The sequence below is a fragment of the Lissotriton vulgaris genome, chromosome 1_1, assembly GCF_964263255.1.
Source record: "Lissotriton vulgaris chromosome 1_1, aLisVul1.2, whole genome shotgun sequence".
NCBI classification, from domain to species: domain Eukaryota; kingdom Metazoa; phylum Chordata; class Amphibia; order Caudata; family Salamandridae; genus Lissotriton; species Lissotriton vulgaris.
Window position 1 is genome coordinate 1,848,144,918 of NC_141685.1, and position 21,592 is coordinate 1,848,166,509.

Sequence of the window (21,592 nt, forward strand, 5' to 3'; positions counted from 1 at the left end):
TAAAGCAGTTCAGTGGATTACTGCCCCTGCTGCAAACATGATTATTTGAACACCAAAATTGGGCTTACTCTCCACATGGCACTCAGGACACGGATTTACGCCTCACCACTTTTAAATGGCACCAGATACCACTGCTTGCCAGTTTTACTTTCCATCCCACTCAAAGTGCTAGGTGGTCACGAACTGATTAATAAGGCAGCGCCGATAAGGAGTTACTGTTCAAAGCATCTTTAGCTATCGTAATGCACTGAGAATACTAAAGACATTTTGGTACGATTCTTAAAATAGTATATATTATGTAACATGCATAACACTTTTTCCTGTGGCTCGTAAGTAAATGAAAGAAGGAGGCCCCGGTCTAGCCGTGACACAGGTACCAAGTTCCAAGAATGACAGCTCTATGTAGATCATACGCATGCGTCATACGCAGCTGATCCCTCCCAGCTTCCATAGACTCCGGTGACGCGGCGCTAACATGGCGGCAGCTCCAAGGGAGGAATAAACTTTTTGAGAAGGAGTTGTGCGTTGTCTAAATAGCGAAATCCCAGATAAGCCTCGGATCCAGTGCCTGTTCCATGCTTCCGACATTGGCAGCCACAGGTAAGAGCCGAGAGAAAAGCGGGGATGAAACAAAGACGCGAACAGTTTGGGGGAACGTCAGACTGAGCTGTGGCGGTGTGGGGCTTTAATGAGGGGATGCCGAGAGAGATATTTTAATTGGAGATCATTTTGGACTGTATACCCGTTCCTTCATCCTCTATAGAAATTAGATGCCCATTAGTCCGTTTACTGTTTTTGGTGTCGTTTTGGACTTCCAGGTACACAGTATTCGCCTCACCTCTATCTAAAGTTGATGTGTGCGGCGCACCCACTCACGTAAACGTCTTACTCGACACACAGGAACTACCCGCGTTTATGACTTCAGTCCGCCTCGCTGTGGGCTCCGCTTCACCAGAACCCGCCCAACTCTGATTGCTTTGGTAACATCAACATTGAACCCTCCACTTCCTGCTGCAAGTGGAGTGACAGCAGGATTTTGCCTGTCCACAGACATTCCGAGTCTATCTTGACTCAGAAATTCGGACACTGATACTGGCATCAGTCCCTCAGGCGCCTATTGCATTTTGACCCATTCTTCAGGTAGTCAAAGTTACAGTTCTTTGTAGGATTGAGGCTTTCATGTTTCCCTATTAGGCGTTCCAGGTCAGTAGCATCGTCATTATACAATAATTTATAACCAATAAAAAACGATATCGTTGAAAGAGCGGTGTATTCCTAAGGTACTGGTAATCGATTGAAGCTTGTTCAGCTTTGGACATCTAAAACCCCCTTTTCTTTCATGCAAAGAGCACATTACTGAGCCCCAGCAATTTATAGTAATTGTATTTACACATAAGTGTTAAGCGTTTTCTTTTATCAATGATATTTTTTTTAACTTATTCTGTCTGTTTTGCAAATCGATATAATGACGTTAATGGGAGTTGAAAGCCAAGAGGTTGACAGTGACATTTATGTTTACTAGAATTTGTGAAAATGAAAGCGTTGTGACTTGTTCATTTACAATAACACAGGAGTAATATGCTGCTTACAAAAAAAAATAAGACAACATCCTAGAACTAGCATTTGCAATGGAATAGGTCTCGTGAGAGTTTGAACCAGGCTTCGAAAAATCATAAAACTGTTACTAAACCTGCAGGTCTAGTTACTTAAATAATTCACTCGACCTATTTGTAATGTTCTTGACCCATCAACTGGGTCTAGTTACTTAAATAATCCACTCGACCTATTTGTAATGCTCTTGACCCATAAAATGGTTTCAAATGATGTGAACGTCGGCAAATATTTTTATTCATTTGAGCCACCATTTTTTTCATCTTCACAAATAAGAGCACCTTCGAATGTGCGAGTTCAGCATCCCTGCTGTACAAAAATCCTTTTTGTTTTATTTAATGGACTGCATTTTTGTCCATATATAATACAAATCTAGCCACAGGATACACATGACCCCTGACTTGCCTCTTAGTTCATTAACAGCATTGCCATCAGGACGGCTGGAATGTTTATCAAATCATGTTTAAAAGTATCCCTTTTAATAAATACATAATTGAAGTATGCAGTGGTAGCACACTGTCATTTGCTGTTCAGAACATTGTGCATTGAAATAGCCACAAACTTTCCCACTGACGTGTGGTTTTACTGATAGAACGATATAGTGCACAAACAATAATGTTTGGAAATAGAGTTTCTGCAAATATGTGTCATTTGTATATCACCTAATAAAGGTTTCCGGTTTGGTTTTCTCATATTTAACTCTGTTTGCATCACACTTCTTAATTACAAAAAAATGTGATTTCATTATTCCTTACATAATTTGAAATATTTGTAATATTAATGATCAGGCTATTTAAAAGTTGTGTTAGTGAAAAATAATTGACATCTCCAGACAGCTCAGTTGATAAAAACCTCTAACTAGTAAGAGAGAGAAAAATAAACTTAGTTTTGCAAGCAGCAGTTAGTAAAAAGACAAATTGACATTTGACCTCTTTCCTTGAACAGTCAGCAAATGTGTGAAGATAAAAACAGATTTAATGGCATCTTTATTGCTCATTCACTTTCTGAATTAACAAAACACCTTCTCCTTTCCAGCCTAAATTCACTCTCCAGATGTGACTAGTAGGTGCTAAAAATAGCTCGAACGGATACAATTTTACTCGCAATTGCGAGTGGACGAGTAGATTTTTCGAGGCCTGTGAACTATTGGCATTGTAAATGACTATTCCTTTTAATTATGTGATTTGAAAACCTGCAAGCGGTGCGTAAACACGCACTTTGTACTTTATAGTCGTTGCTTTAGAGAGGCACAACTGGCAGTAAATTTGCCTCTTTTACTGGAAGCCTTGACTCTTCTAAGCAGTGACTATAAGTACAACATGCAGGTTTATGCACTGCTTGCAGATTTACAAAACGCATAAATATAAGGCATTGTCATTTACAATGCCAATAGCTCAGACGCAAGCAAATGCTAGACCTATTGCATTGTAAATGCTTGTTTAGCTCTGAGATTGAGGCAGCAGCAGCCATAGGAAGACAGTTACAATGATGCCAGGCCATGAATTTCAAAAGCAGGAGGCGGCAGCTGCAGCCAAAACAGACCTCGGTATTTGAATGCACAGCAAATGTGTCCCGTTAAGACCAAGATTTACAGCCCTGTTTATAACGGAGCTCTGTAAACCGCAAGCACTGGTCTCAACTGCTCCAGCTTAAAGAAAGAAATAGTGCTCACAAGCTCTGAGTAACATTGCATGTAACAGGGGCAGTCCTTGAAAATGGGTGGAGCTTTTAAATCCTGAACACTGCATGTCTTACAGAGACAGCGCAAGCGTTGAGTAAGCGAGATTTAAAAAAGCAAACACTCCTAGGGAATGCAAGATTAAGTAAAGCATGTGAAAAGTGGTTACCTTAACGCGTTTACACTCATTATTCATGAAATCCATGAGTATTTTGCCTGAAAAGTTAGGGCAATGGCTTCTGGGCCCAAAAGGGTCCAATTTCAATGTTCATTGCTTATATCCTTATAAAACATAAGCAGTATCAATCAGGGAATTCAATCAGTCAGGGAACTACTCACCCTTGAGGTTCTCAAGGTGCTGTGGGGGAGGGGTGGGAGCGAGCAGTTCCGTTCAGTCTAAAAAACTGGTCTTGAGCTTCTTCCTGAACGTGTTCAGGGAGGGGGCGCGTCTGAAGTCGATGGGGAGCTCGTTCCCGGTTTTGGCTGCGATGTAGGAGAGGACTCTTTTCCCTGTTCGGGCTTTACGGATGTGCAGGCTTTTGGCGAGGGCAAGGTTGGTGGATCGGAGGTTTCGTTTGGGTATGTGGAAGGTGATTCTCTTGTTAAGGTATTGAGGTCCTGTGTTGTGCAGACATTTGTAGGCAAGGGTGAGTATCTTTAATGTGACTTTCTTCTCGACGGGGAGCCAGTGGAGGTTCCGTAGGTTTTGGCTGATGTGCTTGTGTCGGGGGATGCTGAGGACGAGTCTTGCTACAGTGCTCTGCATGGTCTGGAGCTTGCGGGGTAGCGACTTGTTGATGCTGGCGTAGAGGGCGTTTCCGTAGTCCAATCTGCTGGTTATGAGAGCGTAGGTGACTGTCTTCCTTGACACCGAGGGGGGGGGGATCCATTTGAAGGTCTTTCGAAGGATGCGGAGGGTGTTGAAGCAGCTGGACGTGACGGCGTTGACCTGCTTGTTCATGGAGAGAGAAGTGTTCAGTATGATGCGAGGTTTCTGGCGTGGTTCGTAAGGGTCGTGGGGCTGCCGAGAGCAGTGGCCCACCAGGTGTTACATTCTGATGGGGTGGTTTCGAGTGCAAGGACTTCTGTCTTCTCTGAGTTGAGCTTTAAGCAGCTGTTGCTAATCCAGGATGCAACGTCCTGCATTCCTTCCTGAGTCTGTTGGTGTCCTTGGTGAAGGAGAGGATGAGCTGGGTGCCATTGGCGTTGGATACTATGCTGAAGCTGTGTTGTCTGACGATGGCGGCAAGGGGGGCCATGTAGATGTTGAGGAGGGTAGGGCTGAGTGAAGATCCCTGGGGTACTGCGCAGTTGATTTCCCTGGGTTGGGAGTGGAAGGGTGGCAGTCTGATTCTTTGAATTCTGCCTGTGAGGAATGAGCAGATCCAGTTGAGGGTGGTTCCTTGTATGCCGGCAGCGTGCAGTCTGGCGGCGAGTGTGCGGTGTGAGACAGTATCAACAACAAATAGAACCGGGAGTCTAAAATCAGCAATGTCGCCTACTGGCTCCACCTGCTCCAAACAGTGAGTCAGGGAGGAAGTCTCACAAAAGCGAGAGAGAGAAGCAAAGAGCTAAAACGGAGTAATCAACAGTGAGATCTTGGAGCAAATAATTGGATTCCCACCAATTTATCGCTGTGATCAATCTTATCATTTGGTAATCCTCCCATGTGGATGGTATGTCTCTTGATCATAGAGTCTATCTTACATCCAGAGGAAATTCGCTCAATTGGATCAAACCAAAATCACAAGAAGAGAAAGAACCAATAGTGCGTTTCTAAATTACAGACCACAATGGAATTTCGTGCATTGCAAGTCAGAAAAATGTGGTGATTAGAATAGAGTAATGAGGAGAAAAACAAAGACATTTTTAATTTAAATGTCACCTCACCCCCTAGTCTAAAAACAGAACAGTGCAAGGGGCAGTTTCAACAAATAACTGGAATAAATAAGGCCAACATGTTTCAGCCAATAGGGAAGCAATGCCCCGGGCTTTCTTCAGGGCCTCTGTTCTCAAACTTTGCTACTGCAAAACAATGTGTACAAAAAATATCTATAGTGAAAAAACTTGCATTATCTGAGGTTGGAACAAATACAACCTACTTTTACCGATCCTCCGCTTCAAGGGATGCAGATGGCATCTAGGAAAAACATATCAAACATTACTCCTGTTTAGTTGGTCAAACTTATTGCTTCTCAAAACTATGATAATTATAATGACATCTTTATTTCTCACCCGTCTTGACCGGGGACTGGACCTCCGCTCACCTGGACCTAGCTCAGGATATAGAGGCCCGCTCTGTAATGTAAAACAAAGGGAAACCATAGAATCGAAAAATTGGTCTAACCACTTTGTCCTTATCTTCCTCATTCTCTAGAACCCCTCCTCTTGATAATCCTTCCCAACTTAACCCTTTCAAAATAGCCCAAAAATTAGCGTCCCACAACCCCCTCTTCACAACATCTTAGCTCACATCGCTACACTGACGTACCCCAAGGTACCACCAGGCTCTCAGATTGCCCAAATGTGCCCCAAGGTGCCACTGGACTCTTAACTAGCCCAAGTGTTCTCATCGGGATCATATACTGAGATCTCACATAGGTATGCCCTTCAATGACTGAGTAAAACCATCCTCACCCTCACTTGCTGAGTACAGCAATGGAAACTATAACTTTAACATCTTTACAGCAGAGACTTATGTTGTTATCAAAACGTTTTTAACCACATCGCTGCTGTGGTTATTTTTCCCCTGTGCTGAAAATTGCCATTTTGCTGGTGTCATGACGAGCTCAGCTCGTCATCAGCACAGCTCAACTGTGCCTCATGATGAGCAGAGCTCGTCATGAGCATGGAAGGGGTTAAAAAACATAAGTCAGAGTTTACAGTTTTGGGAGTGTCCCCTACAGTCTACAATCCTCGAGGAGACTACTAACTCTGTATAGCATACCCTTATGTGACATTTCCAGCATAAGCCACAATCACCGCACCCTACCTGTCCGTCGTTGCCTTGGACATGTACTGAGTCAAGGGGGAGGCAACGACCTACACAGGCAGGGTGCTTTCATTGGCCTGTTTCCATGTGCCTCTAATCATCTGAGACGTCGCACTCCGATCACTTCATGATGGGGGTGTGCTCTTGGCCTTTTGCCTGCTCTCACTCCCTTTGATTAGGCTACTGACTCTGCCATATACATGATAGAATGAAAGATTAAAAGTAAAGTTGGAAGGAGTACCTTTATTGGTCTCGCCGATCTGTAACCAAAGTCCGCTCAAGCTCGCGCGGCCTCTCCTGCAATAACAAGCGGGACTCCAAAATGACGTCACAAAAATTAGGTTTGTAGTTCTAAAACACGGGAGAGCCCCCATTTGGTCCGCTATATCGTAAAGCCGCGAATTTGAATTGCCGTCCACCTTGGGATTTATTATATGTGGCTCCAAAGGTCATCATAGCCATGATGTGTGCTCTACTCGCCCACATACGTATTACTATGTCTTGATCTTTCGTTATGTATAATTTCTTCTTTGTGCTCATCTTTCGTGAAAGGATGATATTTCGGATACTATAAATCCTAGCTCCTGTCTGTCTCATTCATCCCACAGTTTGCTCATTGCTCATCAATTTTTATTGTCTGATCTTCTCCTAGGTAAAGCTCACTACAACGGATTGCAATTACCACTAAATGGGGGATTTTATATAAATCTGAAAGCTGCGTCACAGCTGCGAATTCTGCAATATATACCCACCGGTGTAGTAATTTGTGAGTGTATTCAAGTCTGCAAGACAGAAATAGAGAATAATAATTATGCCTTGTCTTGTTTATCTCATTTATAACTTAATATAGCCATTACTCATTGGTTGTGTATTGTTACAGGAATTCATGAGAAGTGTATCACTACCTCCAGAAAAAGATGTGCCTGTAACTATCAATTTAAACTCTTTGTGGCCTTTCACTGAGAATTCATGGTCGCATACCTAATATTCAGTGTCTACAAACTGGTCCACAGTATATCGTCATTAAGGCCATGTGTCTCTCTATGGAGCCGAAATACCCATTTCTGCTCCCCCATGACCAAGTATTTTGAGATGTCACTGATATGTGAAGGTATGAATGGTTTTTCTAGCACCGTCCACTGGAAATCTTCTTCTCCATGATTCTTTTTGACAAAATGCTTAGTGAGTCTTGTCATCGTCTTTTTACATCTGAAAGAGCTTTTATGTTCATCCATGTTCTCACTTTTCATGTGGTCATGCCGACATATCTGGTCTGACATGGGCAGGTCAATGGATAAATCAGTTGGGCACTATTACAGTTCGGAAAATTTGCCTGGACCCAGGGTCGATCAGTGCCTAGGTCTATTGTCGTTGAGTGCTTAGTCTGGGGGCAAATGGAGCATCCACCACATGGGTGGTGTCCCACAACTGCTGGTAAATCCCACAGTGTTCCTACAAGTCTCTTGGGTGTAGATTTAGGACGTGTATGTACCAAACGGTCCCATATGCTGCCTGATCTCTTAAAGGCAAACAATGGGGAAGCAATTTTCTCACTACGGCAGTTCAAGATACGCCAGTGTCGGCGGACAACCTTCTGTATATTATTTGCCCTCGTACTGAAAGTGCTCACGAAGGTAAAGAGATCCAGGGGGGGTTCCGCACAGGAGGTTCCAACAGGGCTTCACGATGATTATTCTTCGCCCGTTTGAGTGAAAGGTTGATCAATTTGCGTGGATAGTGCCTCGATAATAGTTCCGACAGGCCCTTAGCGTGAACCTGAAAGGTATTGTATGATAAGCAGTTTCTCTGTACTCGCAGGAATTGCCCATAGGGCAACTTATCCCTAAGGTCCTTGGGATGTTGATTCTCATACTGTAATAGTGAGTTGTGGCTGTGCTAAGGAGTAAAATAAGCCAGTCGCGCGTGCAGCGCCAAGCTATTAGGGACCAATCTTTAAGAAAAGCCTTATACTGCAGGAACCACAAACGAGAGGGGCATTGGTTACTATCAAAACTGGTGGAGCACATCAGGCCCGTAGATATTCTGCCAGTGTCAAAAGCTGCTGACAAGTGGAGTAGGATCAGGGCTGTGGTGTGGCCTTGGTCGAGGTGGACGCGAATGTCATCTGTGGTGGTAGGTAGGGCGGTCACGGTGCTGTGGTTGCTGCAGAATCAGGATTGGGAGGGGTCGAGGTTGGAGTTGTCTTCGCTGAACTTTGTGAGCTGTGCGATGACAGTCTTCTCCGAGACTTTTCCAGTGAAGAGGAGGAGAGAGATGTGCCAGTAGTTTTTGAGGTTGTGGGATCTGCTGTGGGTTTCTTGAGCAGAGGACGGACTTCTGCATGTTTCCAGTCGTTGGGGAAGGTGCCTATCATGAAGGTGGTGTTGATGGTGCGTCGTAACTCCGGTGCGATGGTGGAAGCGGCTCTGTGGTAGATGTGTGGTGGGCAGGCGTCCGAGGGGGCCCCTGACTGGAAGCCTTTCATGGTGGAAGCGGTTTCTTCGATGGTGACTGGTGTCCAGGAGGCGATGGTGGGCTGGCTGGTGTTGCTGGGAGACAGGGTGGTTGCGGAAACAGGTCGTTGAAATTGTCATAGAGGTCCTTAATTTTCAGGTGGAAGTATGATCCGAGCCTGTCACAGAGGTCCTGGGAGGGGTGATGTCTGCTGTTTCGCAGGGGATTTAGTGAATTGCTGGATGACGATGAAGAACTCCTTGGAGTTGCTGGCATTGGTGAGGATTTTGTTGTGGATGAAGGTTCTTATGGTGGTTCTGATGTGTTGGTGGCATTAGATCAAGGCGTCTTTGTAGGTGTTGTGGTTTTCCGGCTTGTTATCTTTTCACCAGTTCTTCTCAAGGTGTCTGCAGGTGCTTTGTGCTTCTTGGAGGTTGGCGGTGAACCAGGTGGCTCTTCTGTTGCGCTGTTTGTCGGAGTTGCGTAGCAGGGCGACCTTGTCTGTGCAGCTGGAGATCCAAGTGTGGAGTTCCTTGGCTGCTAGGTTGGCGTCGGTTGTGGCGGTGGGGGTATCGCGGTTGAGGGTGGAGTTGAGCTGCTCCTCGGTGACCCTGTTCCAGTTTCTTTGCGGCGGGTGTGGAGTAGGCTCGGTTGGCTTAGGTTTGTTGACGAAGAAGTGTACGCAGTGGTGGTCTGTCCATGGGTGTTGCGCGGTGTAGCTGAAGTGGGTTCTGTTTCCTTCTGCGAAGATGGGGTAGAGAGTGTGTCCTGCCTTGTGGGTGAGCGTGGTGATGAGTTTTTTTCAGTCCGAAGTTGTCTAGGCGAGTGGTGGAGTTGTGCCGCTTGGGTTGTCGAGGTGGAAGTTCAGGTCTCCGATGAGTATGTAGTCCGTTGAGACGATGGCGTATGGTTTAAGAAGACCACATCCCTGAACACAAAGCAGCAGTACACATTTTCCAAATTAAAATAAGGAAATAGCTGATAAGGATCACATTTTGCATTTCTTGCATCATCCAGGTATTGCAGTACCTCCAGGAATGGTGTACTTTCCCACCTGGGGAAAGCAATGATGTTGAAAAAGGATGAGAAAATGAAAGTAGCGCTACGCTGGCAGACTTTGTAAAGTGGCGCTAATGTGTTTGGGTGTGAATAAAACTATTCTGGCCAATCTGTGACCACTCTGGCTAGCTTTTATTTATATTTCGTTTTGAAAACTTTTTTTCCCATCTCTGTTTCAAGGCTTCTCTTTGGAATAGAAAAATGTCAGGAAAAGACGAAATTTCTAGCAAAAGTGTCTTTTTTTCCCCGTCCAATTGCACAGGGGAACGAATGAAGGAAAGAGAGGGTAGGAGATGTTTCTTGAAATCGCGTTTTTCATTCAGCGAGTGAGGAGGAGCGTGACAAAGACTGAAAGAAAGGGAAGAGGAAGAAAGAGAGGGGAGCAGCTGACAGCGGCAGAGCAGAAGTGGACCCTGTCCTTTGCTCTCTGAACAAGAAGGAAAAGGCAGAGTCCCTGAACTCCTCAAATGACTGGCTGTAGGAAGCCATCTGCCACCAGACATGTTTCTGGACCCCGGAGTAGAGAGCCCCTGCTCCCTGAGACCAGAAACAATGCACATCCTGAGCAGAGGTGTCACTCCTTCTCCCAGAGGATGGGCCAGTGCTCGAAGAGGGATGCTTCTAAGGCATGCCGCCTTTGTAATGTGATCCTCAGCCTTTGCTGCAAGCATCAGATGGCAGCTCCTGGTTTACACCCCCACTTTGGGGGAGCAAAAATGAGCAAAATAGGTGTGCTCACCTCTACCAACTACACCCCTAAGGCGGAGGAGGAGAAGTGAAGTACATCTTTCAGTCCCTGAGCCATCTTGAAGATGCGGAGACCCCCTCCAATCAGATCAAGGTCTATGCCCCCTCTCACAGGAGGGTGGCATAATAGAGGGTGTCTCACCCCAGGTAAGGTTCCCATTGGCCCTACCTACTACTGCATCAAATGCAGTATTTAGGTGGCTCCCCCAAGCTTGGAAACTGGATGTGCAACAACCTAAGAAGACAGCCCTGCAGAGACGACTAAAGACGATGACTACCTTGGCCGCAGCCCTACCGGCCTGTCTCCAGATTCTGCAAACCTATGGCCAGTCTTGCAGCCAGCAACTTTTGAAAACCTAGAGAGGACTGCTGCCTTCTAAAAGATTCCAATCTCCTGTTGACAGCGGATCTGTCCAAGAAGAAAAAAGCTCCAAGGACCCCCTTATCCAGTTTCCTGGCCACTCTGCACCCAACGCCCACGGCCCGAGTCTGAGTGGATCACCTGTTCAGGGCAGTCTTCCAGCAATCCTAACCTCGCGTCCAGCGTTGGCTGACTACCCTTTCCTCAGCGGCGCCTGCAGTGTGAATCCAGAGGCTGCCCCTGACCGTCTCTGGTAAGGAGACAATGATGTCGAAAGGCACTCCTGCACCCAGAGCCCTTCGGCCTTGGTGAGCAGAACCAATGGTGCCCCTAAAGCCCCCTACATCTCTACTTAACTTGGCTGCCGTTGATCTCCCTCCTGCGATCTCCGGTGCCAAGATTGAAGCCTGTTTGCCAAAATAAAAATCTCCATCGAAAAGCATCGAGCTCCCAATGCTGATTTTGCACCCTGCACGCAGCTGCCACTATGCTGCTGGTGGTGTATGTCCGGTGCTGCTTTGTGGTCTCTGTGTTGGTGCTATCCCCTAAAGGCTGGCTATATATGGCCAGTTTCCTGCAGACAAATTCAGCATATTTCCCTGGGGCCAGCCTGGATCCAGCAAATTAATAGTTGCCGGGTTCAAAATCCAGCTGGACCACCCTCATTTACTGCGTTTTTAAAGCTCCCGCTGGGTGGTAGCAGACATGCCTTTTCCGTTCCTAAGAATGTGGTCAGGAAAGACAGGTCTGCTCTCACTTGGATCCCGCTTACTGGGAGCAGCTTTCTGTTTCCCTGCACGCTCTCATGTGGGCAGGGAAACACCTATTGTTCCTGCTGGACGGGAGCAAGCACAAACAGTTGCACCCACCAGGTGGTCAGAATGCAAGCTCCCGCAGCATGCAACAGGTGTGTGCCTCGGAAGGGCACCGGGACACCACCACTTAGAAGAAAGATAGGCCTCGGGCAATGGGGTCCCCAGGGGCCAAGTAAGGCTCAAGACAAGGGGCAACGTGCCCCCTCTCCTATAAAAATATCTTTTGGCCCGAGGGTATAAGTTTCCGGGTGCCACAATTGGCTCTGGGAGGGGGATGGTATGTCTCAGGGGATGGGTCCCTGGGGTCCGAAGTGGCTTGGGGAGCGGTGCTGCACTAATGGGGTTGGATGCAGGGTCTTGACTTGCAGACCTGGTCCTGCGGCCAACCCCCTTTAAGTTAAGTTCAACCTTAGGGGATAGGGTCTCCGCTACCTATCCAGGCTGGGACAGAGGGGCTGCATGGCCCCCTTTTCCTTAGGGATTCGGCTCCGGTGGATGAGGTCCCAGGGGCCACTGTTGGTTCAGGAAGCGGGACCGTGCAATCTCCCCCCCCCCCCCCCACCCCCCACCCCCACCCCCATCTTTATAAAAAAGGTCTTTAGAGGATAGGGTCCCTGTGGTCCGAAGTTGCTTGGGGAAGGGAGGCTGCATTTATGGGTGGATGCAGGCAGCCTACCCCACAGGTGTGTGCAGCATGGGGTTTGATGGCTGCAGTGGCCCTGCGTGGCAGGGGGATTGGCTTAACCTATGGTAATAAAATATTACTTTATGTTTAAAGAAAACAACTTAGGAATTCACTGAAGAAAACAAAGGTTAAAGTTAAAGTGAGGTAAAAATGTCAGTGACTCGTAACTTTTTAACTCATGCCTTAAGTAACTGTAACTTGCGCCCTCGCCATGCGTTGCTAATTACCCCACATATTACATCAGTCATTAAGTCTTCTGTGACATCACTCATAATATTACTACAACCGTTGCAATTAAATGATTGATGAGAAAACTGTGCATGGCGGGGGATACAGTTACCTTAGGGAACATGTTATACTTCTCTTAGGGCACGAGTAATAGTTACCTTAGTGCATGAACTTTAGTTACTTGAGAACTATAACTAGTGAATTGGTTTTGTACTTTTAAAATGTTACGTTGTCACTGAAATCTTCACCTAACTGTAAAGTTATTTAAACCCCCTATTTTTTCACTGAATTTCTATTTTTTATATTTTTATGGATGGAATCCTTGAATGGCTGAGATTATTTCAAGCATTACATCCATCAATGCTTTGTATACTTCTTCAGTTGCACTAAGTGGGACAGGTATTCCCAGACGTGGGTGTTATGCACACTATGCCACTGGAACCAAGCTCTACCGGGCTGATGCTACAGCGAAGACCGGTCCTAGGTTGCTAGTATTCCAGTTAAGGGAGGATCTGGCTTGGCAGCTTGGGCTGGACCGTTCCTATTGGAGCAGGGTCAAGACTGAGTTGCCTGTAGCTGGGTCCAAACTGAAGTGGAGTATTGTGCAAAATAACGATGTATTGGAATGCGGCCTAGGTGATTACCAGTGGCTGAGATTAATTCAAGCATTCCATCCATCGCTGTTTTGTATACATACTACTTAGAAAATCAGCAGTCACATTATTTGCTCCAGGTACATACTGAACCTCCTAACTAAAATCCTTTATGCGCATAGACAACCTGCTATTCTCTCAGAGGCTCTAAATATCCCGTCAGTAGTTCATAATTTGGTTGATGGTTTCTGATCACGTCTCAAAGTAAATTTCCTTCCCTACAAAAAATGTTTGTAAAAGTTCCAACGCACACACACAGGCTAAAGTTTCACTTTCTATGACGGAGTGCCTTTCTTTTGTGGATGATAACTAATGAGATGCAAAGGCAATAACTTCTCTTTCCTGATCATCAACTTGAGTGAGAACCCTACCTAAACCTTTACTACTGCAATCTGTAGTTACGGCCACAGTTGCTGTGGGATCAAATCCTTGTAAGTTGAGAGAGTTACTAACGGCACACTTTCGTAAAAATAATTTTTACACTCACTAGACAAAACAAAGTCAGTGTATGACTTTAATAAAGCTCGCATAGCATATCTTTTCTATGAGAAGTAGTCCACAAATTTCTAATAGAACTCAGTCCGACCCAAATATGACCTGAAATCATCCTTGGATTGTGGCAGTAGTGCATTAACATTGCTTCCAAAAGTTTTTTGTTGGGTTAATCCCCCTGTCATGAATCTCATGACCGGAGTATGTTACTTTCTTTTCTGCAATCCTGCATTCAGAAATTCTAGCAGTTAAGTATTCTCCTTTTAAAATGTGCCAAACCTTTTTTAACCCCTCATTATGTTCTTTCTTGTCCATCCAAAATTAAAATATCACCTTGGAAGAACACTGCCCCTGGTACATCACCAAATAGTTCTGTCCTAAGTCTTTTGGAACACCGCAACTCGGAAGCAAGCCCAAACTATATTTGATTATAGAACTAAAAACAGCCAAATGGAGTACAAAATGCTTGATGAATGTAAGGAATTCTGGTGATATGCAGAAGAATGGGTCATTTGGCAAACTGTGGTAAATATTTGATTTACCGTCTTAATTTCTATGCAGGTAAGTACTTAATTAATAATAACTCAATCGGAAAGAAAAAAACAGAGTCCGTGGTGCTAGAGTTCTTAGGGGTTTTATTCCTCAAAAAGGAATCGTTCTAGAACTGGATATCATGTTCCTGCAACCACGAGGGTTCAGGAAGGGATAGAGCAGCATTTTATTGACAATACATAGCTTATATACTTAAGTTACATTATAGAAACCAATACAGTAGGCGTAACAGCTGAGAGAAGACAAGATAACAGCATCCACGTGTTAGTAATACGTAATCAGAAGGCGTGAACTAGGCGTGAACTAGAGGTGTGTGCTAGAAACGTCACAGATAGGTGTCATAAGTGGGTGGCAACAAAACAGAAATCTTGTAATGTCAGCAGAAATCTGAGGCTGGGATGCGCGCGCAGCTGCATGACGTGTGATTGACGTGTAACCAGAGGGTGCAGGGGGACTTGACATTTGCACTGGCGGAAAGAGACAGAAGTCTGGCATGTCAGATCAACTCGTACTTCTATCATATCTGATGTTTGGGAACCATATTATCTAAACGGAAAAGGTCTCTGGAGCAGAAGCTATTCTATACTGACTGTGAGTGCGTGTATAAGCGCCTAAGTGTCTGCATGAGAAGCGTGGGGGCATGGGCCTTCCATGAGAGCATGGTAACAGAGGCTATGAATTACTTGCACAGAGACAGTGAGGCCGGGCCCTTTTGCTCTGCAGCTGGGGGGATGTTTACTTAAACTAGTAGGCAGGAATGCATTTTCGAGGAGCGGAACAGATAATTCGAAGGTTGAATTCAGTCTTGGCAGGCAGCAGGCTGAGCTAAGCGCCGGGAGCCGCGCAGAAAGTAAGTCAGAGGTCACGGGTACAGAGGCAGCCTGGGCTGAGGCTTTCAGAGTCAGAAGGCAGGAAAAAGGCTCGATGGCAGAATTCAGGGCCTACTTTACCAGAGCTGAGAAACGTGTAAAGTACACCACAAAAAGACGTTGGCATAGCATACTTAGGAACGGACTATTCAACCCATTCAGGGTGGGTCTGAAAGAGGACATGTTAACGTTGGACGCAAATGTATTTGCGTCTTCATAGCTGGCACAGGAGGGAAGTTACATGCACTTTAAGCTGGTACATGGAGACGGTGGGGTACACGATAGGGAACATAACTTGACCAAAAATTTATATTTCCTCATTCCCTCCTTGTTCCCTACGGACCCTTCATGATATATCGATCCTCATGAATCGATCAGTTTGTTCTTGTAACATCATTTGCTCGTCTTTCTTCCTTTGGCGGTTTGAAAGAAAACTGGAATGTTTAATGCATGATGTGGCACACAGTCCACAAATCGCTGGCCCACACTGTAGGCACAGGCAACAACTGAATACTAGGACTAGGCCAATGCCTAGGAAGGATAGGATCTTCCATCCCCAAGTGGTTAACGTTGTCCAGAACCAACCGGACCAAGTCCAGGTGCCTGGATTCTGATGTATCAAACTGGCAATCTTATGAAGACGTGTAATAGCTTTGTATACGGTTGGCGCGTTTTCTGGGATGAAAACACAGCAACTTGACCCGATGACCTTACAGGCTCCACCTCTATCTGCCAAGATGACGTCAATAACAAGACGATTCTGAAGAACAACAACCCGCATGGCGGACTGCTCTTCTGTTAAGTTACCTAAGGCGGAGGCAGTTTCATTCACTACTGCTTCAAGTGTTCTAGTTAATCTGCGTATTAGTTTACTATTTTGGACGGGGCCTGTGAAGAAAAAGAATCCTTTATTGAAATCTGTGTACTGTTCCCATGCCGTTTCAGTGTAGTCGACAATCGGGAGATCTCTTCGTAGTCTATTCTTTACTAGATTTGTATTTCTGTGATAATCAGGAGGGGCTAGAAAAACAGGTGGCAGAAGGAATGCTATGTAACAGGTACCATCCCAATCAGGAGGTAAGCGTATGTATGCGGTATGACCACAAACAAAATAGGAATGACGGGTAGCTCTAAAGGAAGATTTGCCTTGATCACTGAATTCGACCACAGTAGTACATTTACTATGACCTAAGTGTACTGAACCTTTCTTACTGATACATAATTCACCAGTGACTGGTAATACTGACATAGCGGGGAGAACTGGTGCAGCTTCGGATTCAACAGTAAGAATCATAAGGTTAATTGTATAATTACCTAATCCATATACTTCATTTTCTAGATCAGTTCCTATTCTCGTGGGGAGTCCCTTCTTATCAGGGTAACAGACATTAAGCAGAACTAAGTTCAAGTTTCCCCAAACCCAGCTCCCTTTGAAAACAGCAATATCAGGATCTAAGGAATTAATTATTCTAAACCATGCACCACAGGAGCCATTGTGAGTGAACCGGTACGGAAAGAGGGGCAGAGCTCCCTTGTATTTCTGGTAGGGAGGGAGTCGGCCACATATCCAGCAGTTCGTAGCATTGTTAGTCTGATGGGAGTGATGTAACATACTAATGAATGTGTTGTTGCGCAGCGCGAGTCTGTAAGAAAGTTCGTGTGGAGGTAATTCATTGAAAGAATGTTCAGCAGAAACATTGTAAGCAGATTGTTCACGCTTGAAAATAGGGTAGTAGATAGGAAGCAGTATACTGGCAACAATAATCAGAAGACTTAGAAAAAACATAATCAATAATGTCACTATACAGTGACTACGGAGTGATTTGCAATATGTACGTTTCTTGAGTTGTCTCTCTCTCTCTCTATCTCGATCTAGGGGATACATGTCAGAAACTATTTAACCGATTCACCTAGGGGAGGACTTAAACAATTAAACTGTCTGACTTGCTAGATCGGAGTTTCAGTTTATACTCCTCTTGGGGAGTTTTCTCTCGTTCGGGAACTTTAAAGTCACTAGGCTCAATACAGTCTTTGGAGGGGGTGGACGAGTCTGGGTCTGGTTTCAGTTCATTGCACCTTTTAATATGACTCGTATGTATCCACCCCTTTCTGCCTTCCACCTTTATCGCGGTCCTCGTAGTAAGAAGGACGGTCTTCGGCTCCCTCCAGCGGGGCTCCAGCGGACTTTTCCTGTCAAAGTTCCTAATCAAGACCAGATCCCCAGGACGGACATCATGCGGCTTTACATCAGTGTTGTCAGGGAAGGCTGCGGCAACCTGTGAACGACATGATTGGAGTGCAGACATCAAGGAGGCAAGGTAATCTGTCAACATGTTACAATCAACATCAGTAATTTTCTTAGGAATGGGCGTCCCCCACATATTCGGTGGTCTGCCAAAGACCACTTCGTACGGGGATAGTCCTGATCTCGAGTGGGCGACCATCCTCATATAGAACAATGCAACTGGCAGGGCGACTATCCAGTCGACCCCTTTCTCTTTACATATTTTAGCAAGGCGGGTCTTTAGTGTCTGATTATGCCTCTCTACAAGGCCAGCGGCTTCGGGATGTCGGACACAATGGAATTTCCACTGATATCCTAGCAGCAAGGAAACTTGTTTCATTAATTCGGATGAGAATGGCTGTCCGTTATCTGAGTACACAACACGAGGCAAGCCGTATCGTGGGAAGAATTCTCGAACCAGCTGTCTGGCAGTGGTCGGAGCAGTGTAATCTGGGACTGGATATGCTTCGGTCCAACGGGAAAGTGCACAAACAATTACGAGGACATATTTGAATCCTCGACAACGGTCCATCTGGATATAATCCATCTGGAGGACTTCAAAAGGGTGATCGGGAGGATGGAATCCACCTTGCTCTACAGGGACGCTTTTACCTGGATTGAACTGACAACAGATCATGCAAGTACGCACTTTCTGTTTTGCTGCTGCTCGTAAGTGTTTGTTGTGCCAGAGATTCTGTAAACTGTCTAACATCGCTTTTTCTCCTAGATGTGCAGGACTATGTGCTGTATTGATTATGACTTGAACCATAGAGTCAGGGAGAAACCATGTAGATTTTCCCTTCGTCATCCAACCTTGATCTGTCTGGATCCCTCCTAGTTCAGTCCATTTCTTTATTTCATCTGGGGTAGCATGTGTCTGAATATCGATTACATCTAGTGCGGGATCCCTGACTGTCATACAATATGTCGGTACTATTGTCTTTGTCACGTCAGTTGTCTGGGTGTGAGTCAATGCTGTATGTTTTGCTGTCTGGTCTGCCAGGTCGTTACCCTGGGAAACGGAATCTGTAACTTTAGTATGTGCTTTACACTTCATGACGGATATGCCTGAAGGCAGATGTATTGCTTCTAACAGTGCTTGAATGAGGGGACCGTGTTAAATCTTGGCACCATGAGAGGTCAAGAAACCTCTTTCTTGCCATAACATTCCGAAGTCGTGTACAACTCCGAACGCATAACGGGAATCAGTGTATATGTTAACATTTCTGTTTTTGGCTAGTATACAGGCTCGGGTCAGAGCAATAAGCTCTGCCGCTTGAGCGGACAGTGTGTCAATACGATATGTTTCTTTAACTTCAGTTTCAGTGGTCACTGCATATGCGGCCACTAATTCTCCTGTACTTGTTCTCATGCATGAACCATCCACATAAAGTGTCAGGTCTGGATTTGTCAGTGGGACATCTGTTAAGTCTCGTCGAGGCTTTGTTACTGCATTAATGATCTCTATACAATCATGCGGGGCTGGATCTGTCATAATTGTAGGTAACAATGTTGCGGGGTTCAGAATGCTACAGCGTCTGATTTCTATGTGTGGCTGGAAGAGCGTCAATTCATAACCTGTCAGTCTTGCTATAGTCAAGTGCTGAGTCTGGGTTCTGTTTAAAAGAACCTCTACAGAATGTGGAACTTGTACTGTTAACTGATGTCCTAAAACAATTGAGTCGCTCTGTCTAATTGCTAAAGCTGTTGCTGCTACTGACTTTAAGCACGCAGGGAGTGCCTGGGCTACTGAATCCAATGTACTTGAAAAATAAGCGCAAGGCTTATGTGAACCTGCTTGATCTTGGGTGAGGACAGACAATGCTGTACCATCACGTTCTGTAACAAAAAGTGTAAAAGGTTTGCTGTAACATGGTGTCGCTAAAACTGGTGCTTGGCATAAAGCTTTCTTTAATTCTTCAAAAGCTTGCGTGTGTTCCTGAGTCCAAGGGAGGGCAGTCGAAGTCGCTGCCTCCTGCGTTGTTAACTGAATGAGTGGTTTAGCTAGAAATGCATATTGGGGAATCCATTGTCTGCAGTACGAGGTGAGGCCTATAAAGGCCCGCACTTCCTTTTGTGTCTGGAGTTGTGGCATATTTACAATTAACTGAATGCGATCTGGAGTGAGCTGTCTCCCCACTTTGGACAGCAAGTGACCCAAGTACACAACTTGCTGAACACAGAATTGTAGCTTCGAAGGAGACACCTTGTGTCCCTTGTCGGCCAGAAAATGTAAAACTGTCAGTGATGCTTGTTCACATTCGGGCTCACTTCGTGCGGTGATCAGCAGATCATCGACGTATTGCAGTAAAGCGGTGTTAACTGGCATTTGGATACAATCTAGTTGTCTTTTCAGTGCTTGGCTATAGATGCTGGGGCTTTCTGTGAATCCTTGAGGTGCGCGGGAAAATTTGAAACTTCGTCCATTTAAACTGAATCCGAAGAGGTATTGGCTCTCTGGATCAATCGGTACACTAAAGAAGGCGTTCTTGAGGTCAATTACAGTAAAGAACGTTGCTTCAGAATCAATAGCAGTCAATAGGGAAGAGATATCGGGGACCACAGGGTACTGTGGTACGATGCATTTATTCAGTTCTCTTAAATCAATCACCAGCCGATATACTGGCGGTGCATTGGGATCAGTACGTTTAAGAATCGGAATGATGGGTGAATTACAGATATTGGAGTCGGTCTCTACGACCACTCCTTGGGCAATGAGCTCTTCAATGATTTCCAGTAAAGCCACTACAGCCTCGGGTGGTAACTTGTATTGTCTTATTCTGGGTAGAACAACACCTGGTTTGAGTGTAACACGGTACGGTGTGATATGCATGCAACCTACATCAGTTGGGCCTTTTGCCCACAAGTGATCTGGTACATTTTTCAATCTGACATCAAACTCTCGTAATACATAGTGACCCTTGAAATCCCGCAGAAAGAGTCTAACTCCCTCCGGGGAACAACATATAACAGCTCCTAGAGCCTTCAATGTCTTTATTCCTAACAGATTTTCTGGACATGATTTCGTCAGTAACAGGTCTGTAACTCGTGATAATGGACCCACAGCCAGGGGGACTGGTTCTGATACCTCATTTACAATGGGCTGTCCTGAAAAACCAAGGGAAACATTCTGTGAGCCTGAGAGGGGTGCCCCTGGGACTTCGTCATGGCTGATTGTTGTGCGGCTTGCCCCTGTGTCAATTAAAAACTTTCTGTCTTTTCCCAATACTTGACTGTGTACATAAGGACCCTCTTGATCTACAGGAATTTCAATAAGAGGCAAGCCAAACTCCCTCTCTAGGCTGTTTCATGTGTATGGTTGATAATCGGGGTAAGCGGATTGGGCATACTGGTACATCTGTTGGGATATTTGTTGAGTCGCGGCAATGGGTTGTGGCTGTGATACCGCTACTGTCTGTGCTGCATGTGGTGAAGCATGCATAGGCTGTGTATTCTGTGAAGTCTGTTGCTGGGCCTGATCTTGTCTTGGTGGATGCGGTCACTCTTTAGTTTTACCTGTTGCTATGTTATGTTTCAGAACTGGACATTCATGTACGTAGTGGCCTGGCTGCTTGCAATAGTTGCATGTCCCTTTAACGGGAGCTGCGGCGTGACCTGTCTGGGTCGTACCCTTTCTCTGGCCATCGGCTGGAACTGATTGAGCCACTAACATTTTCATTTTCGTGTCTTTCATACGTTTCTGTTCATGATCCTGTTCTTCTCTAATTCTGTTCTGATGGTATTGTAACATTTGTAACATCTGTGATGGCGTATTTGCTTGCCATGTACTCTCAACCTTGTATACACGGTTTTTAACTGCTAACAGGGAATTCTCCACTAATTTTGATACAAAAAGATGCGGGTACGACTCGCTACTTGGTTTAAGACCACTATTAATAATAAAACATTTCTCGAATCTTGAATAGAAGTCACTAGTATCTTCATCCGGTTTCTGTTTACATGCTGAGATTGCGTCCCAATCTTCCTTTCTAGTTGTCAGTAATCTTGGCAGAACCTGTACTATCAAACCTGGTAATGCTTTAGTTTTCTCCCCAAGGCCTAGCCCTGGGACACGTTTTTCCTCCTCGTCTTCTATTTCTGCCCATACAATC

The 21,592-nt window shown here is 45.3% G+C and overlaps 1 protein-coding gene across 2 annotated transcripts in view; it reads left to right on the top strand.

The window, feature by feature from the left end:
• Positions 1-364: 364 nt before the first annotated feature.
• The window catches only part of TMEM168 (transmembrane protein 168), a 157,454-nt gene continuing 136,226 nt past the window's right edge, over positions 365-21,592 (top strand). The window contains exon 1 of one of the 2 annotated variants that reach the window (XM_086919326.1): positions 365-600. The gene's annotated coding sequence lies outside the window, so the exon portion shown is untranslated. The remainder of the gene's footprint in view (positions 601-21,592) is intronic. The other variant, XM_086919329.1, reaches the window with a different exon arrangement.